At 42.8% G+C, this 26,302-nt stretch overlaps 1 protein-coding gene across 1 annotated transcript in view; it reads right to left on the bottom strand.

Moving 5' to 3' along the window:
- Positions 1-22,441, bottom strand: part of RHOH (ras homolog family member H) — a 42,192-nt gene extending 19,751 nt beyond the window's left edge. Inside the window, exon 1 of the mRNA XM_003800689.3 lies at positions 22,243-22,441. The gene's annotated coding sequence lies outside the window, so the exon portion shown is untranslated. The remainder of the gene's footprint in view (positions 1-22,242) is intronic.
- Between the last annotated feature and the right edge of the window lie 3,861 nt (positions 22,442-26,302).

The following is a 26,302-nucleotide window of genomic DNA, read 5'->3' as shown; positions in this document are numbered from 1 at the left end:
GTTGTTTGGCGGGCCCGGGCTGGGGATTCGAACCCGCCACCTTAGGTGTATGTGGCTGGCGCCTTAGCCGCTTGAGCCACAGGCGCCGAGCCACTAAGAACAAATTTGTACAGATTTTCTTAAACTTTTTGAATCCCCTTTTGGAATAAAGACATATGTGTTTTTTATATAGACGAAATGCAGATACATGGTAACGGGATTTAATACTTCCCTAGATGCCCAGCTGCCGATCAAGGACTTGATCAGAAAGATCAAGAAATTAGAGGAAACAACCACATAATGACCCTGAAACTAGTAGGATGTTCCAGAATAAAATTCCTCTTTAATGGATTCATTCATTGCTTATGAATACGTAATGTTCAATTACCATTAAATTCCAAATTCATAGACGTCTGGGAACAAATGACAGAATATCTTCCTTTAATTGGTTGGAAACGAGGCCTACTCTTAAAGAGTCTAATGGGCACAAGATAATAAAGAAAATGTTAATATAGTTTAGGCTAGGCCTCGAGGTTTAAAATAAATTATCTTTTGCTTAGTTAATAATATCTCCGGTCCTCACTTTTTTTTTTTTTTGTCTATAGAAGAAATTATTTCATGAAAAGAGGTCATGCAATGGCCGTGAAAAGGCAGTGATGTGGCTGCACTTTATCTAATAGGGTCCCACATAGCTGGAACCTGCGAGAATGAAATGCTGGATCAGAGAGAGGAGCTGCCGCGTTCTGCATGTAAATGATCTTGCTCTCGGCTTCATCTCACAAAGCATGGACTTTTAAGTGGACAGGCGCTATAATAAGGGTAAATGCGAAATGCCAAGAGAATACTGAGGACCAAGGGTTAAAATCTTCCAGGGGGGAGGGGTGGAGTGTGGAGAGGAGGCTGGTCTGATCGGTCTTGGAGGAGACAAGGCAAATGGGCCGGGTGCAATTATCCTTGTCACAGATTAAGCCAGTGAACTCTAAATTGATCTGGAACATGTTCCCAGGCAGAGATGCCCAAATTCTTTCTTGTGTAATTTCTACGTAGTATTTTGTGTAAGTCTAAGACAGATTCTGATCACCCTGAGCTGCATCTATGCATGACACTGTGGGAACAGTCTCAGCCACTACACTGGCTCTCCATTTACATTTGGTCTTAGAGTATTTATATTTTAAGATGAATTCATAGGACCAGATGTGGTGGTTCATGCCTGTAATCCCAGTACTTTGGGAGACCAAGAGAGGATCACTTGAGCCCAGGATTTTGAGGCCAGCCTGGGCAACACATCAAGAGCCTATCTCTCCAAAAAATAAAAAGGAACTGGTCATGGTAGCACGTGCCTGTAGTCCTAGCTACTCAGGAAGCTGAGGCAGGCAGATCACTGAAGCCTAAGAATTGGGCTATAGTGGGCTATGATCACACCACTGCACTCTAGCCAGGGCAACAGAGTGAGATCCTATCTCAGAAAAACTAAATAAATAAAAAAAGAAAGATTATGTTTTATGATACATTACCAAGAAAGGCACCATGGAGTGTATAGCATAGCATGCTGCAGTTTGCATATAAAAAATATCTGTGTGTGAGGCGGTGCCTGTGGCTCAAAGGAGTAGGGCACCGGCCCCATATACCAGAGGTAGTGGGTTCAAACCGGCCCTGGCCAAAAACTGTGTGTGTGTGATAATTACACACATGGATACACACATGTCTATGCATGTGAATTTATGCTGTAATGCAGTAGCTTTGGGAAAATGCATGAGAAACCTAGTACAATGGTCACCTCTCTCTCCAGCCACACTGGGTAACTTTTCAAAGGGGGGAAAAAACACCTCTTTTTCTTAGTATTATAGAAAAATATGATATTTAAAAATATGAGAGAAAGTCTATTTTGACATTGTTACATTAGAAAAGCAAGTTAATAGTGAGATTTTGTCTAGAAAAAAGAAAAAAAAGAAAAGTAAGTTAAAACTGGTATGTGCAACATGATCCTGGTTTTTTAGTAAAAATAAAAGAGAAAGGTAAGGAACTAGACCAGGAGGTTGACAGTGCTGGACTGGTGTGATTACATATTTATTGTGTGCTTTTTTATATTTTCCAAATTTCCTTCATAAACATATACTACTTCTGTAACCAAAAAATGTTGTTAAAAATAATATCTCATGATACTTTTGTAAAAAAAATATAAACTTATCCTTTAGTTTCTTCCTGGGAATAAGTTAGCAGCTTGGGGTATCACTGGATAGACACTTTCAAGAAAGTGTGGCCTGGAAGGCCTGGGTCGGGATAGACCCCTGACTGATGACATGCCCTTGAACAAGTCCAGCAACCCCAGCCTCTCACCACAGTCACCCCGTCTCCCAGGGGAGCAGATCTTGCTGTGTCTGAAGGATCCTGTCTCGCTCAGTCCAAAACCCATCATAGAGGGGCTCTTTCAGACACCACTCAAATTAACAAAAAAAAGTTATTTTGAAAACAAAAGCTTGGAATGTTCCAGTGATTTATTGTGCCCAGGCTATCATCTTATTCAGTGTGCTACAAAATTTCTGAGAGAATTAAGACCCCAGGTTATTGGTTTTGTGTATGATACCAGAGGACCCCACTGTTGGGATTTATGGAAACTGCTTTCCTTTTGTCATGGAGACCAAGATGGTCAAGTTGGTTGAAATCGGAAAGACCATCTAATCCTGCCCCCAAATCTCAGTGCCTGATTAATATTTTTTTATTTTTGCCACACCCACATACTACCTGAACTTTTTTTTTTTTTTTTTGAGACAGAGTCTCACTATGTTGCCCTCAGTAGAGTGCTGGGGCATCACAGCTCACAGTGACCTCCAACTCTTGGGTTTAAGTGATTCTCTTGCCTCAGCCTCCCAAGTAGCTGGGACTACAGGCGCCTACCACAATGCTTGGTTATTTTTTGTTGCAGTTGTCATTGTTGTTTTAGCTGGGCTGGGCTGGGTTCAAACCCTGCAACTTTGGTATATGTGGCTGACTCTGTAACCACTATGCTATGGGCACTGAATCCTGAACTATTATTTACTTCATATCTTCTGAAGATCAACTCCATAGCTGAGAGTTGTGGCAGGCACCTATAGTCCCATATACTTGGGAGACTGAGGCAAGAGAATCACTTGAGTCCAAGAATTTGAGGTTGCTATGATGCCACGGCACTCTACCAAGGGTGACAGAGTAAGACTCTGTCTCTGAATAAATAAATAAATAGGAATACTATTCAGCTATAAAAATGGAGACTTCACATCTTTTGTTTTAACCTGGATAGAGTTGAAACACATTCTTCTTAGTAAATAAGCACGGAGAAGCAAGAATCCAGTGTACTCAATTCTAATGAATCCAGTAGGTGATCTAATACACACTCACATAAGAGAAAAACTCAAATCAATTCAAGGTGGGGGGTGTGAAGAGGGGATGAGGGAGGGGGATGGGTGTGCTCCCACTTAATGAGCACAATGTTAGGGTATATGGTACACCTCTTGGGGGTGGGACATAATTATAAGACGGACTCTACCTAACTAATGTAAACATTGTATCCTATTTCTTTGTACCCTCGAATTAACCTGAAAAAAATAAAATAAAATGAAATAATAAGTTTAGAAGATAAAAATAAATAAATAAAAATAAAGATCAACTCCAAAGAATCAAAGGGCCCCCAATCTTTTTTTTTTACTGCTACACATTGGAAGAAGAGTTGTGTTGGGCCACACATTAAATATACAGACACTAACAAAAGCTGACGAGCATAAAAAAGGTCTGTGCATAATTTTCTCGATATCCAACACCACAGATAAGCAAACTAAGCCTCAAAAAATCTGCATGTGGCCCATGGGCCGCAGGTTGGACACCCCTGAACAGAAGCAATACTGTATATGAAATCAGAGTTGACTGTCAATTATATTTCCTGAAAACATTAAAAGAAATAGATAATTCTATTTTAAAACACTTTTTTTTTTTTTTTTTTTTGAGACAGAGCCTCAAGCTGTCCCCTTGGGTAGAGTGCCATGGCATTACAGCTCACAGCAACCTCCAACTCCTGGGCTCAAGCGAGTCTCCTGCCTCCGCCTCCCAAGTAGCTGGGACCACAGGCGCCCGCCACAACGCCCAGCTATTTTTTGGTTGCAGCCATCATTGTTGTTTGGCGGGTCCAGGCTGGGGATTTGAACCCGCCACCTTAGGTGTACGTGGCTGACGCCTTAGCCGGTTGAGCTATAGGCGCCGAGCCTTAAAACACTTTTAAAAAATGTTTTCCCTAAAAAGATCTTGTTTACCACCATTGATATACATATTGTACTTGGGGTAATATATATACAATCTAATATTCAAAGTTTTCAGTTGAGAAAACTAATTCCCAGAGAAATAAACCTCTTGCTAAAGACCACATTTGTGTGGGAAGGAGTTGTGTGTTTTTTATTTGTTTTATTTCCTTTCCTTTATTTTGTTCAGCAGCCTCTCCAAAAAATAATAATAATAACTCAGCCTAGAGTCAGGTAGACAAATAATCCTTGGAATAGGCTAACCCGACTCTCGTTTGTTGATAAATAAGAGACACAAGAAGGTTATGATAATCTTTTGATCTCTCCTGATGTTACCAAGAAACAGGGTAGTCATTAGTTCATAAGGGCAGCGTTCTGCTATTTTGCCCTTTAGTCAACTAAGGCATTTTCATAACTTATTTCTACTGCAGATTTAATGTTACCTATATTTGGAACAAACAGAACCCTTACCGAAGAAACTTGAAATAATCTATCTCATCAATCATACAAAATCCCATAAATACAGCTCACAGACATTTTTCTTCTCATTGTGCAAAAAATATGGAACAACTTTATTTCAGTGCTATTTTTTTTGAGACAGAGCCTCAAGCTATCCCCCTGGGTAGAGTGCTATGGCATCACAGCTCACAGCAACCTCCAACACCTGGGCTCAAGTGAGTCTCCTGCCTCAGCCTCCCAAGTAGCTGGGACCATAGGCGCCCACCACAACGCCTGGCTATTTTTTGGTTGCAGCCGTCATTGTTTGGTGGGCCGGGCTGGATTTGAACCCGCCACCTTAGGTGTATATGGCTGGCACCTTAGCCACTTGAGCCACAGGCACCGAGCCATTTCAGTGCTATTTTGATAGCAACAAACTACCCTGCTATCTAGTTAGCAAAATACTACTCTGAGTAAATTCATCCTGTGATCACCCAAAATCAGGTTTAAAAACTTATTAAAGATTTTATTAACTGAGACTAAAAATACACAGTTTCAGGCTAACAGGGATAAAGACTACATTTTTAATGATCAAACACTGCTATGTTTGATAATGGCAAGCTGTACTTTTGGCCTCAATTTTCCCTCCTTTTTGTTTGTTTTTGTTTTGAGACAGAGTATTGCTCAGTCTTCCAGGCTGGAGTGCAGTGGTGCCATCATAGCTCACTGCAGTCTTGAATTCCTGGGCTCAAAACTCCCAAACTCCCACCTCATCCTCCCAAATTGCTGGGATTCTAGGCATGAGCCACCATGCCTGGCCTCAATCTTCTTTCTAATGGAAACAAAACAAAACCTTGAAATGTTTAAAATATAAGAACCATCTTCTTAAAAGTTGCACAGAGATGAAAATATGTCAGGAACTGTTAGGCCCAAACCTAAGAGAAAATGAGAACCCAGTGAGGTAAACAACATTTGTAAACTAAAAGAAATGGAGATGAAAAGTGACAGATGGTGGCTAGGAGCCTGTAGCTCAAGCGGCTGGGGCGCCAGCCAAATCCACCGAGGGTGGCGGGTTCAAACCCAGCCCGGGCCAGCTAGACAACAATGACAACTACAACAAAAAATAGCCAGGTGGTGTGGCAGGCACCTGTAGTCCCAGCTACATGGGAGGCTGAGGCAAAGAGAATCATTTAAGCCCAAGAATTGGAGGTTGCTGTGATGCCAGGGCACTCTACCAAGGGTGACATAGTGAGACTCTGCCTCAAAAAGAAAAAAAAGAGAGACAATAGTAGAACTCCAAAAGAGAACCCCAAGACACGAGTGCTGACCAGCCTTCTGAAACCTATAATCCCAAAGTGAACTGAATTGCACCAGAAAATAATCCCCTAACCTCCTCCACCATCCTCTAACCCAGTGTTTATCCACCTATAGTTAAACGTCCATGGCACACTTAAATAATGTTGATTTAAAAAAAAGAGTAAAGAAAGAATATACTCACTGTCCTTCAAACTTCCCTCAAAAATAATTTAATGAATTATCTTTAAAAGCTTTCCCAGCACCCCTAAGAGCCTCTCACGTCATGCCAGTGTTCCGTGGCACACGGGTTGAAAATTCCTACTCTCGCTGCCCCTTCACGTGGGTGCTGTGGTCGTGTCTTGTATCACTCACACACGCAGACATCCATCAGAAAGCTTCCTTTGGTTTTTGATGATCCCAAAACACGGCCCACCGACCAAAAATCCAACACGGATATTAAAGAACTTGAATTTATGTTAAGCAAATCTTCACAGTACTGTATGCTTTTGTGAACATAAACTTTCACAACACAGGAGCTAGAGGAAGGAACATTCCAGGGGACGGGTGCAGGAGCAGGGGTCCTGAGCAGTTGTCCTAGGATTGAGGACAGCCGCGGGAAGTCACTCCCCGGCATTATTACCCCATCCCCTTTCTTTCTTGGTAACCATGCTCTAATGGCTGCGTTCCTACTGGTTTTCTCAGCCAGATCCCAACAAGGGTTTGTTTTAGAGATTTTTTGTTTTGTATTAATAATTCTTACCTAGTAAGATTATATTTGAGAACCCCCATTGGTCTATTCTATGTTCCATTTCCCTTACTAACTGGCCCAAGATATGTGTGTGCGTGTGTGGGAGAGAGAGAGAGAGAGGTAGGTAGGTAGATAGACAGATACCAGGAACTAGAAGAGTGAGACCCAGACTTGCCATTTTTCTAAAACAAGATCCTGGGAAACCTTGCTACCATAGAGTTAACTGCTCGTGGTGAGCTTAGAGTTAACTCTCTTGGTAAATTGTACCTCCTCCTTTTGGCACCATTGTACATCATGATATAGGGGCTTTAATCACATGAAAACTCTATTATCTCTTCTTCCACCCTTAATGAAATTCTCCTGGCTGAATTCCAGTGTCTTCCTAGCTATGAGTCATCACTGCTATTCATGCATAAAATGAAGTATTCTAGGCCTCTCATTTTTAAGAAGGCCTGTAGCTCAGAAACATCTGACAACATTCCCACAGCATGCTTCTTGGATTGGGGTTACTAGAGGCCCAGGTTGAGGGAATCCTCCCTCTGGGGAGACTGCAGAAGAATCAGCTCCCCTATGTAGCAGGAGCAGCTACCACCCCTGCTGGTAATGAGCCCCTACAAGAAAGTTCTGCCTTTGGGGTTACAAGCCAACTGGTACAGCAAGTCCAACAAGTCCCCTTCCAGGGGGACCAGAAGGCCCCTGCATGGAGTGAATCAAAGGTGATAAGAAGTACGGTCTCTCCCAGATTTATCTTTCCCCAATGGAAGAGCCCTTTTTTCTTGAGGCTTGGGACTTTGTCAACATGCAAATACCCTTGGAAGATAAGCCACTTTTGGTTCGAAGACAAGGATGTTTTTGTAAAGATCATCTATACAAAAGAGGGGAGGGGCATCAAAGATAAATGTTACTGGGTGTTAATCCCACTCTCTGGGCCATTCCTGGGAAGTCTGGGCCCCTACTGACTTGGACTAGCCCTGGCGGTCCCTCAGTTTCCTATGTCATCTGTGGCATAGTAATCTGATGTGTCATTAATCCAAACTCTCAAAAATATCATATAATCAGTCCTCAAGTACGTATTGCACTCTGACAATGCCCTGGGCAATGTACTAGGTGTTAAAAGACAAAGTAAATGGAGATTCTAATGCGTTCCAAAGTTGTATCCAGTGCATGGATAAAGATCACCTGGATTAATAATATTGATCGTAACTAAGGGGTTAGGAAGCCCTTGGCAATTTACTCACTGCATTTGCTACCTACCCTGCAGCCCTAGGAAGTATCATTATTCATAATCTATAAAGCAGTCAAGACCCCCAGGGTGAAGTCAGAGGTCTCCAAAGTTGAGCATCACAATTGCCCTGGGAGGCTGTTTAAATTGCTTTCCTGGGCCCTGGTGAGGACATTCTCATTCAGCAGGCCTGGGGAGCCAGGGAAACTAAAAGAACCAGGATAAGTCAGAGGCACAGTCAGGTTGGAGAGACGCCTTTGTTACACAGCCAGGTGCTGCTTTCTGAGCTTTTCACTTGACTTTCAATCACGCTCAGTGGAGGGGCAATTACATTATCATTCCCCATGCTACAACTGAAACTGCTCAGGCACAGGAAAAAACAATGAGGCCAAGTAAACAAACCAAAACAAAACAATCTCTCCCCATGTTCTTTCTTTTTATCTCTTACAAATAAAGCAACAGAACTATCAGATCTGATTATCTCATAAACAATCAAACCCCTTTGGGGTCTGTACCATCTGCATAAGAGCAGTCGAACAGTTTGCTGTGAACCCAGTAAAACTACCCCCAGAGACAACAACTATGACTCTTCAATTTCCTTCATCGCTTCATTTTAACCATTAAAAACTATCCATACTGGAGAGGGGTGGGGAGTCACGGTGTATGGCATAACTCTTGAGGGTGGGACACAATTATAAGAGACGTTATCTAACGACATGGGATAGAATTTAGAAGGGGAAAGAATTTGACAGCCAGGAGAGGGGGCATGGCAAGTACTCAGAGGACTAAAAGCAAAGTTGTGTTAAGGAACCAAGTGGCTCATTGTTCCTGGACTCCAAAGGACAGCCGAAGTAGCAGCAGGAAGAGGAAGAAGTTGGACCTCGTGCTTATGGCTGGAAGCCGACAAAGCCTTTGGGGTAGAGAAATGCATGCAAATTGACCTGTGAGGTGATGGTCCAGGTGTAAAACGCATTAGGTAAAAAGTTTGTTCAACTACATAATATATACATTGAGGGACTAGTTACTACTAACATACAAATATAGATATATTAGTACAAATATACCAAGCTACATGTATTAGTACAAATATACAAAGATACATGTCCAAATAAGACATAGTTCCTACTTTTATGGACTTTACAGTCCAATGAGAAATGACCAACAGGATAATGTAAACTATTCATTAATTTATGACATTACCTATGGCACTGTGAGTTTTCTGTTCTCTAAAAAGTAATAGAATTCAATTTTATTTGTCAGACCATAAGCAAAGCCTCTGGCAATGGATCATGAGTGGTCTAGGGCAGTATTTCTCAATTCAATTTTTCTTTCATTTTTAGACACTTTTTCCTAACTGCCCCATCCGTGAAGTTTTAACACCCTATGGATACACTTCATGTCCTGTTTAGGCTCTGTATGTCTACCTGTGCTTTATAGACATAAACAGTCAGATGTTTTTTCTGCCTTTTTCCTTCTACCAAAACCCCCAATATTTCTCCCCTTAGGGAGGATATTAATAGCACGATCCCACCTCCACCCCCACCCTCACTCCTGCCCACCATCCCTGTTAAGAACGCATGATTTGAGGCAATTATAATGATTCTCTTTCCTGTTTCTCCACCTTCCTGGCAGCTGGGATGGCCCTGTATCCCCATCTGCCAGTGACACAGAAGCTGATTATCTATCTGGGAGGTCTCTGGAAAAAATTCTTATTTTCCTGGAAAAAGAGACAGATACTGCCAAAGCACCCTCCTGTCCACCGCCACGCTCCTCTGCCTCTTGAACAGAGCAGAAGGCTCAGAGCTGTAGCAGTCATCTTGCAACCACGGCAAGAAAACTGCAGGGACAGTTTCTTTGAGCCATTGAACTGGTGCCAAAAATGCAGACCTCCAAGTTTTTGTAATTTGGCCAAATGAATTCTGGTTGGTCTAAGCCCCTCTGAGTCAGGTATTGTATAACTTGCAGCTGAAAATCTTGTTACCTCGGTATGCTGCGTCTCACAGATAATAGCTGTCCTCATATAATCATGAGTTATTGCTAAACCACAGCCAGAAAGAAGCACACACAAAAAATGTAATCAGTAATATGACACAAGTTTCAGACACAAGATTTCACTTATGTTTAAAAGGAAAACATTTTTCACTAAACTAATCCACTTTTCAAAGAATTTTAGGATATTCCAACTAATATTTGGCATTTGAAATGAACAAACTTTTAGGTAGTTGGTATTACTGTGTTGAAAATGCCTGTGAAAGGCTCAGCGCCCATAGCACAGTGGTTACAGCGCCAGCCACATACCCTGAAACTGGCAGGTTTGAACCCAGCCTGGGCCAGCTAAGCAACAATGACAACTGCAACAGAAAAATAGCCGGGTGTTGTGGCAGGCACCTGTAGTCCGAGCTACTTGGGAGACTGAGGCAAGAGAATCACTTAAGCCCAAGAGTTGAGGTGAGCTGTGACACCACGGCACTCTACCAAGGGCAACATAGTGAGACTGTCTCAAAAACAAATAAACAAACAAAAAAGCAAATGCCCATGAAAGGACACAAGGTAATTTTCCTACTTTATACCTAAATGAATACATTTATGATTTACCTAAGAGGTAAGTTTCTCAAAATATCTGAAAACAATTATTTCTAAATTGAATATTTAAGATGCATAAAGAAAATGTATTTCTTACAGAATCACTTTGGGAACCATTATACATGTTAAAAATTTAGAAACAATCATCAGTATTCATCACTTCAATATTTTACATTTTGCTTAAATTCTTATCTCTTATTTTTAAAACAAAACCACTCACAAATATTTAATAACTCCTATGGCTCTCATTAAAAATGGTTTTCTATCAGGGCAGTGCTTGTGGCTCAGTGGGTAGGGCGCTGGCCCCATATACTGAGGGTGTTGGGTTCAAACCTGACCCCGGCCAAACTGCAACAAAAAATAGCCAGGCATTGTGGCAGGCGCCTATAGTCCCAGCTGCTCGGGAGGCTGAGGCAAGAGAATCGCCTAAGCCCAGGGGTTGGAGGTTGCTGTGAGCTGTGACGCCATAGCACTCTACCGAGGGCGATAAAGTAAGACTCTGTCTCTAAAAAAAATAAAAATGGTTTTCCTTCAGATTGGCAGCTGGGCTACAGTAGGGAAAAAATGGTTTTCTATGTTTATCAAGGCTCAAGACCAAGAAAATCAAAATTCCTCTGAACCTAAAGAACTTTAATTTTATTAGGTAAAATTTAATTATAGATTTACAGCTTTCAAAGCTTTAGGTTTCCTTCAAAATGTCAAACTAATTCTCATGTCAGAATTATCTTATTAGTTTCATTGTTTACCTCAGATAAAAAATTAACTTTCTTTTAATAATTGGCCTTTTTTTTAAGAGATGGGGTCTCACGATGTTTCCCAGGCTAGTCTCCAACTCCAAGCCATCCTTCCACCTCTGACCTTAGCCTCTCAAAGTGCTGTGATGACAGGAGTGAACCCTGTGCTTCTTTACACAAAAATAATTCATGCTAATTACAGAAAGGATAGTACCAATGGAAAACATTTTAAAGTCACAGGTAATCTTGTCACACACTAGAAAACAACTTTTAACATAAAAAATGCACATATGGGCCTTTGTTATGTATACAAAATATATAATTTCATATTCTGATTTTTTTCACTTGCCACTAACCATTCGTCAAAAATACAGCAGCAAGTCCTTAACAAACTCCTAAAAGATAAAAAATTTAGGTCCTTTCTGGTGTCTCTATTATTTAAAATATCGCATTGAGAAGCTTTGCTTTTATAATAGAACATCGAATATTGCTTTCTTAGGAATAATTTTTAGAAGTAGTCAAAGACTACTTTTTTTCAGGAAAAAATGGGCTCTCTAAAGCCACCTAAAACAATTCAAAAATAATAATTTAGGCAGAGCATATTTAGTAGAGAGAAGGGGTCATCTGGCTCTTTTCCATGACAGACTGGTGATATTACTTATAAATTAACCAATACTTTATAGAAAAAGGAAAAACTTGATTATGATTTAAAAGTTCCCAATTAAACCTTAAAGACTTAAGGACACCCAAACTTGTTATTTATTCTGCATTTCACCCTGGTTATTCATTAAGGATATAATTCTTAAGAGTTGTAAAGCACTCTCAAAATTGGCAAAGGAAATAAAATAATTATAATTGGTGGTTAAAATAAAGAGCGACATACCTGTTGAAAAATGAAACCAGTCAGGCCCAGATTTATGAAGGAAAGAGCACTAATGTTTAAACTCCAAACAGAGTGAACGAGGAAAGTAAGAGTATGATCATTCCAGTTGTCCAAAGAAAGGATCAATAAATCAGAGGAAGCTTTAAGGGAATACGACTTCATAAGGTTGGTTCATTACACGTTGAAAAAAAAAGTGAACATGAATTTAAGCTGAAAGCACTGACGATTTTTTTCTTGAGTATAATTGCACAATCTGGTTTTAAACAGAAACCATAGCGTCTAGCCCCTATTGGAAGAGAAACCTTAAATTTTCCTTCCGTATATGTGTGTGATGGGTCTTTCCTGGATGACATCGCAAATGGGTATCCCTTGGGGAAATCCAAAATTATCGGTTTGGGTCTTGAACTTTGGATCTAAGCTTTACATGCGACTCCCCTGCTTCCATGTGAAAATTATCCATATATTTTTGTGGTTCCAGAATTTACTGGAAACACTGCCACAATCTACATTTTAATTGGCTTTCCTAAGATATAGAGAATGAAAAAAATGAAAAGATAGCTATAGGTCTCAAAAAGGATACCCACTGTTGTCCTTCATTAATGCAAATGATTCTTTTAAGCATGAGCTTTTTTTCTATTACACTAGGAAGCAATGTTTAAGCTTCTTTCTATAGATTTTTCACATCTTGGAGGGAAAACACTGGGATGATGGAAGTTTTAATACATGAAAACCTAATTAAAGACATAAATAGGATGTACACAAGCATATTTAAGTCAAAAGGCATAAGCCACATTTGCTACAATGAACACATATTACTATTATGGTTTTTTGGGGTTTTTTTTTTTTTTGAGACAGAGTCTCAAGCTGTCGCCCTGAGTAGAGTGCCGTAGTGTCATAGCTCGCAGCAACCTCAAACTCTTGAGCTTAAGCGATTCTCTTGCCTCAGCCCCAAGTAGCTGGAACTACAGGTACCCACCACAATGCCCAGCTATCTTTTGGTTGTAGTTGTGATTGTTGTTTGGCAGGTTCAGGCTGGATTCAAATCCGCCAGCTCAGGTGTATGTGGCTGGTACCCTCGCTGCTGAGCTACAGGCCCGGAGCCATTACTACTGTGTTTTTAAAGTTAACACGATTACAGATACTTCTCTGATATTGCAAGATAGTCTGTGCATAGGAACACAGTGACACTATTGTTTTGGCAGATGTAGGAAATTGTGGTACTGTCAAGATGTAAGGTTTTCTGGGCTTTCCCCTCCTATTTCCTGTATATGCCTCCAACATCCTTTCTTCCTTTTTTATCAGACCCAGAGGAAAAAAAGAGACTCTATCAGTAAAAATTTCAGCAAGTTACTCCCCAAAGATATTGGAGCTTGAGAAAAATCGGCTTTTATCAAGAGAAAGTACACCGAAGGCCATTTCTAGATCCCTTAGGTGTTTTTGAAGTTGATATCAGTGGTTTTACATCATTTAAATTTGAGCCCAAATATACGGTTTTCCTTCTTCTTGTTAAAATTACAGGCATTCTTATATCGCTCAACCATGGTGGGGATCATTTTCAGCTGACAATCGGAATAAAGACAGTAGAATTTTTTGTGGCAACTGAAAAAAATTGCAAAAAAGGGAGGAAAAGCTTCCTGGTGAGGGTTGCACATTTAGAAATGCTTAAGAAGATAATAGCTGAACCAGAAATGGGAGAAATGAAGTAAAAGTAGGGATCCTGCCCCCAAACAGGAAAAGCATCAAGGGAAAGGTATGTGCCAGGCAGTTCCCTGCATCAGCAACTAGATGCCCAGACATAATGGCCAAAAAAGGGAAATGATCTCCAGGAGATGGAGATGAGAGGAGTAGAGAGTTCGCCCCTGGCCTGTGGAATACATGAAACGTTTGTGTTTTGAGGGCCATATCTGGAGGTGATATGATGCTGTATTATTTTTTTGTATGATGCTGTATTATTATTAAGATACATATTGAAACTAGCAAGAAATGTAATCACGGGTGTACAATAATTAAAATGGTTATACAGTTAAGGTATACTAATTACATAAATATAGTTGTTATAGATTTTCATTTTCTACCAAAGACAGACTTGTGGTTTTTATACTATCCCAGACCAAGAGAGATTTGACCCATAAGGTATTTAGTCCATTTCACAGACTTTTTCTCTGGAGGGTTGAAGATGGCCTGCATTTCCCCTTCCTGTCCTGTGTCCATGCACTCTGTGACCCTGACCTGAGGACGTGGTCTCATCATTTTCAGCAGAGGTGGCTAATATATACAGATGGGTTTGGGGTCAGCCTCCAGATTCCAGCTGATCTCACAGTGGACAGGATATTAGTTCCCCACATTGCAAGTCAGGTACCCACTAATGGAAGATGGCCAATTGGGCTTCCGTGGTCCAAAGTCTGTACACAGGACCAGGACCATCTCCAGAGTCATCAGGGCCCATCCCTCGTCCCCTAAAGGCAGCCCATCTGGGTATCCAGGACTTGCTAAGAGGCATCGGCTGACCCCACATCACTCACAACACTTTCTAGATTGGTATTTACAACACACCTGTACTTCCTATGCCATCCAGAGCTCACATGACGGTAAGCAAGGCCAGACTGCTTTCCCAGACAGGGACTGACTCTGGCTTCAGATAAGAGAGTTCAGAACTAGGGACTTAGAACATGAATCATATATACCCTGAAAGGAACCAAGTCTCACCCCAGGTACTCCTCAATTTAAGGATCCGATGCTATAAAGCTATTCACGTATCCGCCATCTTGTCATTTCAGCCACCAGCTAGAGAGTCAGCATTTCTATCTTTGGGGGCTTAATCAACACCAACAATAACCAGAATTTTCTCTCACAGCCTCTGCAAAGCTTCCTCTGCTGCCCTGAGGCGTCTGAGGCTGGAGTTCTTAGCATGAGGCCTCTGGATCCCCGAGAGTCCATGGACGGACTGGAAAGTGTCCCTAAATCCCCTGCAACCATATGGCAAATGGATATGCTTCCGTAAGAGGAGAAACTTTGGTTCTCATGAGATTCTCAGAGGAATTTATGACCAAAAACAGTGATTAAGAAACAAAGTATTAGCCAATCGGGTGCACAGGTAACCGTGCATTTGGAGACGAGGACAATGGACAGGTGCTTGTGGAAGGAGGGCTGACCTGAGGTGTGGGGCCCTTGCACATCCAACAGACCTCGTGTTGTGCCATCCTTACTTATCTCACCGCGTCCCGAGAGACCAGAGGCCCGGATAATGGGGAACACAATTAAAGTAAAAGAATCATCTTCAGTGCAAGAACACCGTGAGACTCGGAAGGCTATTTAAGAGCTCGTGACAGTTACTAAATTTCTACCGCCTTTGAAACAGATCATCTCAGGACCATGGCAAAGAAGTCATTGCCTTTCAATAGGTTTATTTTGCGGTATATTCTTGTTATGGCATATGTCTAATTGCTATTACTATTTTAAGTGTTAGAGTTCTATACATAAAATACTACATACATCACATCAAAAACTATACTTTCTTTTTCTAATGTAAAGTCATCATACACTAAGGCCCCAAACATTTTCCGTACATAGCACCCCCCTCTTGTACTGCAAATTTGCCTTCACTAGTGGTCTGAAATAGAATGTCTGTGGGTCCCAGGCTCGCCCCATGACCGCCTTTCTCTCTGCTTGGAGTTCCCCTGTTCACAGCTACTTTCCGTTGGTTTAAATGCTGGACAAAAGCTGTTTAACCATAGAAAGGAATTTGGTGGTACAGACTGTGTTCCTTTAAGGAATATCATAAGCACAACCTTCTGTTTTCAGTTTATCTCTCTAACAAATACATAAATTGTCCCTTCTGGGTTTTCTCTGTTGTCACTTCCCTATCACATTGTAAGTCCTTAGATTCTAAGCTTCCAGGCAACGGCCTAAGCCACAAGACATACACACACCCCTACATTCGCCAAACCAAACCAAACTATTACCTTTAATCTGGTAGTGTTTCTCAAAGTACATACAATCTGTGGACCATTCTCACCGGTCTTCATAGGGTGGAAAGACTTGTTAAAAATGCATATTCCTGCAACTTCCAGAAAACACGGGGGTGGAACCTAGGATGATATATTAGTTAACACGTCCCCCACCTATCCAGATGATTCTTAAACACACTAAAGTTTGAGAACCAATAATTTGGAAGCATCACTTCCACTCTGGTTTGAGCTTCTTTTTTTGGTCAAAATGGAGCTATTTTCACATCCATCTCGCTCACCTCCGACATCAGCATCCCCTTGTCTCTTCCTAAGAAATCTCTTCTTTCCCTCTCTTCTTTGGTGGGAGCTTCTGTCTGGGCTTATTTCTCGTTCCCTGCCGTCTAGTTTAGCAAGTCTTCCACACTCAGCTACTCACGTCTTCCTCCGTCCTGAGCTGCTCTAAAGACACGCCCTCAGCATCCACACCTCCAGACTCATGACTTCCTGGATCCAAACTCCCTTTACGATACCCTGTGCAGGGATTTACAGTAACATCTGCATATTAAAAGCAAGTTCCATCTGCTCCAGGAAATTCATAGCCTTCCTCTTAAATATTAATAAGGCCAGGAATAGTGGCTCACACCTGTAATCCCAGCACTTTGAGAGGTTGAGAATTGCTTGAGGCTGGGAGTTCGAGACAAGCCTGGGCATCTACAAAAAATTTTTAAATTTTCACAAGAACTGAAAAGCAATTATCCAAGTATTCAATACTAATATGAAGTCAGTAGGCTATCTAGTGCATGCCCACATAAGAGAAAAACTCATTTCAGTTCAAGTTGGGGGGAGGGGGAACAAGGACAGGAGAGGGAGGTGGGGTGGGGTGCTCCCACTATATGCGCAGGGTGTGAGGGTGTTTGGCACACCTGTGAGTGTGGAAGGACTCTACCTAACAAATTCAAATACTTTGACCTGGTTGTTTGTACCCTCCCATTAAACTGAAATTGAAAAGAAAAAATTTTAAAATTAGCTGGACATGGTGGGTATGTGCCCATAGTCCCGGCTACTCCAGAGACTGAGGTGGGAGGACCACTTGAGCTCAGGAGTAGGAGGCTGCAGTGAGCTATGATCAGGCCACAGCAGTCTAGCCTGGACAACAGAGCGAAACCAAGTCTCAAAAAAAAAAAAAAAAAAATTAAAACTACTTGAGATCACTTATTCACAGGTGTCCTCCAAATTCTTTAAACGCACACGTACCACTACTATAATCAATGAAGTAAAAATAAGCTCTGCTATTTCATCATTCAACACAGCAACTGTTGTCATTTTTTATAGCTCACATCTATTCTCGATTATAATGAAATCAGAATTGTTAATCCTGGTTTTCTAACTTATCATATCAAATATATTTTCATAACTATCAGAACTTCAATTTTTAATGACTATAAAACATCCCATAGAGTTAACGCCACCAGAACCTCTCCTGGTAGGTGTGTGGTGGGCGATTTTCAGATTTTGCTGTTATCAGTGATAATACCATGAATGTGTTCCCGCATTCTATTTCTTCCTCCTTTGAATTATTTATTTAGAATAAATTCCTGGGGATGGATGAAAATGTATGAACAATGGCTCCTACTATACATTGCCAAATTACTGCATTTGTATTTTGCACAGTTCCTCGATCATATGCTTGTGAATGTTTTACAACAGGCTTACCCAAAAAACGACTGGGAGGAGCCTGATGTATTGTGTTTGGTGATTTTCATGGTGTAACTATTCCTACCACGGTCAATGTCAAGCTACATGGCATTAGTGAATGCAAAACTAAAAAGAAATGTTCCAAGAGCACTCCATTATACAGTACTTCCATTATGGAGATAAACAGAAGGAAATAACTTCACTGGCTGGGAACATTTCAGAAAATATTATAACCAGCTTTTGCAAACAAGCACAGGCTGGTTTGAGAACACCACTGTAAATATCCCACTTGGTATTTTGCAAGAGTGTATTTCCTTTTCTCATTGAAAGCCATTGAAAATTCACCTTATTCCCATTTGGTGACAAACAATGACCATGTTTTGGGGTCAGCAGATCATACAAATAATGAATAAAACACAGTAAAAAAAGAAAAAGGATAGAGTGGGATATCTATCTCCTGTTTGGGTCAATTCATTGTCTACAAGACATTCATTTCACAGTGTTTTTTTCCCTCCAGGTCAGGTATGCAAACTACTCAGTCATTAATTCACCTTGACAATGACCTGAATGCATGACAGTGTGTAGTTCTCACGGCAAATGTGATGAGAACCACTGTTACTTCACCACTCTCTTCCTTGGTCTTTTCTACGAAATGAGGAAGTGATCACTGCTGACTTCAGTTTTACAAGAAACTAAGCAGAGATAAGAAGGCTCTAACTCACTCTCCAAGAAGCTATTGAACATTTAGTAATGCTCTGGAAATTCATTCCAAGTGTAGCTCATTAATATTCTATTTTACCAGAATAGAGAGATGGGAAGGTGGTTTGGCACATTGTCCCTTAAAAGCAAATTCCTTTCTTTGGGCTCTCCCTGAGCAATAATATATAGTTTCTGCATGTACATTACACTTCAGAGTTTTTAAAGAAGTGATGCCCTATATTTACATGCTAAAATGTACATGAGCTAAATATGCTCACACCCTTCATCCAGTCACCCACTCCCAGGAACTCCTTCCAAGGAACACAATTGAAACAAAGGAAAACACTTTCTGTGTGAACATAATAATCACAGTGGAAAGTAGATTGATTTGTTTCACTTTGGCACTTATTCAACTTACCATCTTGGTTTTGGGGACCCTCATAGTAGAATTTTGGTTTGATGGCTCCCAAGTCCCTACTGCGACGTGTTTGTAAGTTGTTTTAGGGTTTGTATCTTTTAATCACACATAGTACATGAAAATTCCTAATTCTCATAAGCTCCCCGAGCCGAGGTCCAGCCAGCCTTAGGAACTACTGTTCCAGGACTGAACCAGACACTTCAACCCCATCTCTAAACAAGTGCCCATTATCTGTGGAACAGTGTGACAACTTCTTGGGCAAGTCGTCAAGAGGGCATTCAAGCAGCTGCTGTAGCGCTACGATGGAGCCATGTTTCTGGCATCCTTCCTGGTACCCTCTGGTCACCTGTCCCATCTCTGACACCCTCTTTGCTCTCACTGACTGCCCAGCCCCTCAGACTTTCCTGCTGCCTGCCAGCCTTCACCTGGGCACCCCATCCTGGCCTGTGCCTATCCTTTGCCATCCACCACCCTCCCAAAGTCCTCCCTGTGATCTCAGCAGGGCTCTACTCCTCTGCACACATAATTGAGAGTCTTCTGCATAATTAACATGCCAACTGTATTTGCATTTTTAAAAGGGAGATTTCTAATCCAAAAGAATCTCTAATCTAGAAAGTGGAATGAGGAAGCAGGATGTTTTTTAATCTTGGTTTCCACCCAGATCCAAACACCCAGAACCCAAATAAACGCTTGGAGCACTTGTTGTCAAAATGGTCCCAACTCCTCAATAAAAATGGATTTTTAGCTGTGCCTTACTTGTGCTGAAATTAAAATAGCAAAAAATTAAAGAATTTAATTTAAACTGGCCATGGAAGAAAAGTCATTCTCTCTGTCTCTAATTCCAAGCACCTCTATGGTTCCAGGCAAAGCCTTCAGGGAGCCCCATCAGCAGAGGAGTGCTCTTCTGAGCCTGAGAAACTGGCATGGAAAAGTTCAAAACTCAGTTCCTAATCTTGTTGGCCTTTGTGATGTGCATTATCATTATAAAACACTCAACCCTGTGCCTAGTCCATACTCAGTGCTTAAAACATGTTGATTCACAAACTCCGCCTGTCACCCTCAATTTCCCTTGATAAGAATACTGGCATTAAAAAAGTTAGTTTTCAGATCTCTTACTCCCAAGCCAGGAATCATATCATCTTCTTTTGCCTCAAGTTCTTTATTTTATTTTTTTTGAGACAAAGTCTTACTCTATCACCCTGAATAGAGTGCCATGGTGTCACAGCTTACAGCAACCTCGAACTCCTGGGCTCAAGCAATCCTCTTGCCTCAGCCTCCCAGTAGCTGGTGCCACAGGCACCTGCCACAAGGCTTGGCTAGTTTTTCTACTTTTAGTAGAGACAGGGTCTTGCTCTTGCTCTTGCTCAGGCTGGTCTCGAATTCCTAAGCTCAAGCAATCCACCCACCTCAGCCTCCCAGAGTGCTAGGATTGGAGGTATGAACCACTGCACGTGGCTTCTCATAGCCAAGTGCTTATTAAGATTCATAATAGCTAAATCTGTCGAAAGTTTGTTTTATGCCAAGCACTGGCTAAATGCTTTACATATTATCTCATTTTCTCTCTGCAACAATCCTGTGAAGTAGTAGGTATTCTCAGTTCTTTTTACTGGCCTTAGAGTTATTTTATAATTTTTTTTTTAATCTGACCATTGAAGAAGTAACTTGTCTGAGGTTCCCACAGCCCAGAAATGATAGCACTGGGATTCAACCTGAGGCAAACTGACTCCAAAGTCTGGGTTCTTATTCACCATATGTTTGTTATTATGTGGATTTACATATTTTATGATGCAGAAAAAAGGTGTTTGGAATCGTTATGATCCACTGACTCACTAAAGGAGTGTCCAGACAGGGAACAGCAGCAAATCCATACCATCCCGTTTAGACAGAGGGGGCCTTTTGAGAAATAGAGACTCGCTTATAAACCATTAACCAACTTATTCTCCCAAGAGGAAGGCCACTTTAATTACTGGATGATTGAAGGGCCTCCTAAAACTGTAGAAGAGGAGGTCTGACAGGTACCCAGGCCACACAGACCTTCCTCTGCATCAGTGATGTACAAAGGGAAGATGGTACCGGGCATATACGGGACCACAGATGGATGCAGGATGCAGAAAGAGCCCCAGAGGAGGCAAAGCTCACCTCGTTCCCCCGGAGACGGGATGCTGCCAGGCCTGCGGGAGCTGGTCACGAGACACTGAAAGGCAAATGACCAGAAACTACCAAACGGAGGCTCTTCTCCGCCGGGGCCTGTCCACACCCCAACCTGCCTTTCTTATTTCCTGCAGTATGTAAAATAAGCTTTCTCGTCTTCTCCAGCCACCTCTTCAATGGACTAGTCACCTCCAAATCAGCCTCATCTTAGTGTCTTTCCCCACAACGTCCTCCCAGTCTGAAATAATGTTGCTCTTTCCCACTAACTCAGACCCCACCTCCTGGCAAAGTCCACCTGTCCTGAGTACTCTAGTCCACTCCCAAACCCCTTCTTGGAACTCCTATAAGTCGTAAATAAAGCCTATGCTACCCCGTCTATCACTTAATTCCCATCTCACACTACTTCCTAAATTTTACTTTTCACCACAACTACTGGATTATAAAGTCCTCCAAAGCAGAGGTTTCTTTGTACATGTTTCTCTTACAGCCTCCACAGCACCAGCTTAGAACCGATAAGTAATCAACTTCTTATGGTTTGCTTGAATACGCCAAGGCAGCTTTAATTTAGTACAGTGCCGAAACCTGGTGATGTCCCCAAACAACTCAGGCTACTGACCGGTACCTCACAGCATGCCTCCACGCCAAACCACTTCCAAAACCAAAATGTGATTTAATTGAAAAATGAATACTTACATATCATATACCACTTTTAGAAAATGCACATCAACCTTGGTGACAGGTGAAACAAACAAGCTTCCAGATCCAAGTCTACGTATTTAGACTTTGATTCTGTTTCCTTTCTGAACTAGAAAATTTTAAAATGCATGTTTGTGTACCTAAGAGGATCTTTCTATTTTACTTCATGAAACCTTGGGAGATATTTAGACTACCCCTGTAGTTGAGCTCAGTCATGCTCAAGCACAAGGATGGGCATTCTGGAGGAGAGTATCTGGGAAAGTCAAAAAGCCAACTATTACAACTTTAATGTTTCAAAAACTATCAGCATCTTGTTAAGACTTTGGTGGGGAGAACACAGCAGATAACAAAGCAACCCCCCCTGTCCTCTCCCTGTAAACTGGGTGGACAGGGTGCCTACCTCATTCAGCCTAGAACAAGTGCTATGTGAAAGTGGAAAGATTCCTTTTGACCCTAAAGAAGTATTTTTAAAGAAGCAAAAGTCTTACCTGTTGCGGAAAACTGAAGAAAATTCTTGACACCAAAATGACTGACTCCGGAAGTCAAGTGTGCTCGGCACAGGTGGGTAAAACCAAAAGCAGCCCCAGCCAGGTCACCCTGGGGGACCTGCTTCCAGGATCAACCTCTCCTTCTTCCCCAAGAACGGAACTGATTCACATCAGAAGGACGGAGAATGGAAGAGCTGGGCCGGTAGAGAGTCCAGCCCAAGACCGTCGGGCTTAGAGTGAGTGGCGACTGAGGTGGCAGAGGCCAGCCCGGTGTGACAAAAGAGATTAGCAAGTTCCTGTGCACCAGTCAATTTCCTGTAGCCGGCTTCTCCGCAGAGGGGTTTCATCTGTGTGGGTTCGGGGGTGTGTGCATGCACGCGCATTCCTCTCCACGAGAATATATAAAACTGCCTCAGATAAGAGGCAGAATACGCGGCTGGACTTGGGTTTTATTTATTCCCCCTTCCCCCACCTTCAGTCCATATCCTCGCCTCCCCCATTTTCCTGAGGCAAATCACCTCGCAAAACTGAGAGGAAGAGTGAAAAAAAAGTGAAAAAGATGATTCCCCAAGGAAGTGAAATAAAGCAAAAAGAAAAAAAGTGTCCACACCACTGACCAGTCTTGGTTAATTTAAGCTTAGGAAAAAGCCCCTTAGAACTTCCAGGTCAGCTTGGTGAACACACTAACTACGGGGTGGGGGTGGGGGGAACAGTAGGCAAGTTGTTGGTTTGCTTTATTTAAAAACCACCAGATAATAATTTGGAAAGAACAGACGCAGCCATAGGGAGAACTCAGGCATCCCACGCACTCGCCCCGTGTGGACGGCCACCTGGACTGCAAGGGGCTTGACTGTGAGTTGTTTACAGACTCCTCAGAGTTTCACTATTTGCCTAAAAACACAAATTTACTTGTTTTGTCCTTCTGTGCCATCCAGGTGTAGAAACCATCAGCAACTATTTAAATTATGGCTAAATTGCTTAAGCCAACAAATGGAACTTTTCACAATGTAATCACAACCCTCTGTGCCCCAATCCCCGAATACTTGTAACTGCTACCACCCAGCTGGTATCTTGGTCAGAATACCTGCCCGCAGTAAGGACCCAGTCAGCTCCATTTGTGCCAATGGCGTGTACAGAGCCCCACTATGTGCGGGTGCAGACCTCAGTGCTGGGGCAGAGCTGGGCACACACTCAGACTCAGAATCCTTCCTGTGCTGACACCGCACAGAAAAAAAACACCAAGACTGAGACAGACATAGTCCCTGTCCTTACAGCAGCTAAATCCCAGGGTGACCGGGGGAAGACAAACAGAAACATCCAATAAATGCAACAATTCCAAACTATGACCATTATTACGAAGGAACCAGAGAAGCAGCCGAGCTGGATGGCAAGACCATAGCTTCCTCCTAGAGGTGGTCAAGGAGGGCCTCTTTGGACAGCTGACATTTAAGTCAGGGCCTAAAGCCGCATCTCTCGGTCCTGGCAGGAAATCAGTCTGAGAAGCTTTTCAAAATTATAAGTGCTAGGCTCCAAATGCCAAGATTCTAGTTTAACTGGTCTGGGCTGGGGCTTGGGCATCAATATTATTTTAACTCCCCTAATTAGCCTAAAGTTCTAATAGGCCTCTAATGCAGTGGTTCTCAACCTTCCTAATGCCGAAACCCTTTAATACAGTTCCTGTGGATCGTGATCCACAGGTTGAGAACCGCTGCTCTAATGGATGAGAAGGAGGCAGCCTGGAGAGAGTGGAAGGAAGAACCTTCCAAGCAGAGGCATAGTGTGGAGAGGCCCTGACACGGAAAACAGCTTGGCACGCTCAAGGAGGTAAAAGAAGATTAATGCAACTGGTGTGTAGTGATGGAGAGAACAAAGGGTGCCAGATGGGCATCCTCACAGCTGCCCAGCTCTCAGGGGACTCGACATGAACCTGAACCGAGTGTCAGTTTGTTAATGCACAGGAGGAACCTAGTCTTCCAGGTGAGATCCTTGAGCCCTCTCCTGGGCGTGTCCTCTCCCCCTAGAAATCCCTCTGTGGCAACTACATCACCATCCTGATGTTATTAGGTGAGCAGAACGTACAGCATGTGGCTACTTTCTTTACCTCAGGTTTTGTTCATCAAAGGATTTAGGGCAGCTTAAAAAATCTATACACCACAGCAAGGTAAAATGAATTAAAAACAAGGTGTTTTAAAACGAGGTCAAGAGCAATGAAGACCAAAATGAAGCTAAAACCATAGGGGCGGTTAATACAGAGAATGTAAGTCGGGTGGGTCTAGGCCTTTCGGCAACTGGTATGAAATGGGAAAAAATGATCACATAGAAAATCCAGGCTCTACCGCATAAAAATGAATGTGCTGTTCAGGATGGTGAGGCTTTCCTGGCCCCCCAGCGCTGAGACTACAAAGAAACTTTGCCCCTGAAGTTAACTGGTCTAGGTTGGAGCTTGGGCATCAATATTATTTTTTGCATAGAGAGGACATCATGGCTCAGGGGAAACACCATGCTTAGCCCAAATGCAGCCAGCAACAAGTCTGTGAGGGGGTTCCTTACGTTTTTCCTCAATGTCGGCTGACTTTATCTTGCCAAGGAGTTTACTAAAAAGCAACCCTAGTGTGGGCACAGGGATTTCTCTTATCCAAGCTTATAAAAGATTTAGGGTGACACAGAGTTCAAAATTGATTATTCTCCCAGCAAGAGATCCAGTGGTTTTCTCAGTGTCTCAATGGGACACTGTCCCCTTAAAAAAGCATAGGAGGCAGACAAGGACAGCAGCCTGCATGACAGCCCCCGCCCCTCCAGGAGAGGAGGCCAGACCCTGCCCTTTGGGGGACAAAGCGAGAAGCACCACAAGCATGATGTATCAGCTCAGGGCCTCAGCGTACAAAAATTTATGCACAAAAGGGTAAACATACTCCAGGGCAGAACAGGGTGCATCTGCGGGCCAAGAACTTCTCGCCCCCCATCCCAGACAGCACTGGAGAAGGCCCAGCCGCTTCTGGCTGTAGGGGTCCCCGCTCCTCTTGGCTCCCTGGCTGACCTCCCTTCTCTTCCCCCGCTTCTGTTTGTGGAATTGCCAGTTTTAGACGGCACGGTTCATGCTTCCACCTGGCCCCGGGGAGAATCTGGTTTATCCTATTGCCTCCTACACACGTCTGAATCCTCATGTGTAGTATCTGCTCTGAGGGGATCTTCTTGGGAGGAGCAGGAGGTGACACCCATCTCATTCTCTTCCCTTCCTGAAAGCTCTCTGGTGTTTTGTCTCTCTCCTCCCCTCGTTCCTGTAACAGACTTTTAACCAACAGGAGTAGTGGCGATGGGGGAGCAAGTGACTTACAGTACAAATACACACAGGCCGACAGTGCATGCAGACCCAGCTCACACGGCCACAGACACAAATGGACATGCGGGCCCAAAGCTCAGGGTGTCGCTTCTCATGCTCTGTGCTCCAGGCTTGGGACAGAGTGGAGGGAATCCTGGGACCTCCAAGTGGCAGAAAGGAAGGAGACTCCAGGCATGGACCCTCCAGGGAGACTTCTGTGACCACCAGCCTCTTCCGGGGCTGACAGCCAGGTCAGGCGCTCCCCGGGGTGCCAGAGCACTCACCAGACAGCCCTGCCACATCTGCTTTCGAAGTCCCCAGCTCAGGGCCCAGCCCTGCTCACTGAGACATCCCACTGGTCACTAAATAACCACTTGCTGACCAGCAGATTGATTCTCCCATCTAACCTTCACAGCCACCCTGTGTGGTAACCATTTTAAAACCAAGGAAGCAGAGGCCTCAACTGCTTAAATGATTTGCATGAAAGCTTACCGCCAGCAAAGGAAAAGCAGAACTCAGATCCCCCCTCCAACCCTGGTCCTGCCTCTTCACTCTGCTGCCTCCCAAGGGGAGTGGTGAGCCCCTGTGGGCAGGAAGGGGCACACAGCCCCAAGGCTTACTGCTTTCAGGCGAACACAATTCCTCACTGTCAGGTTCAAAAGTAAAGACTTACTTTCTCGGCGGCGCCTATAGCTCAACCGGCTAAGGCGCCAGCCACGTACACCTAAGGTGGCGGGTTCG

Source organism: Otolemur garnettii, unplaced genomic scaffold (assembly GCF_000181295.1).
Source record: "Otolemur garnettii isolate 467f Iridium unplaced genomic scaffold, OtoGar3 scaffold00181, whole genome shotgun sequence".
Lineage (NCBI taxonomy): Eukaryota > Metazoa > Chordata > Mammalia > Primates > Galagidae > Otolemur > Otolemur garnettii.
The sequence above is the reverse complement of the archived record's forward strand: the minus strand, read 5'-3'. Positions and strand labels throughout refer to the sequence as shown.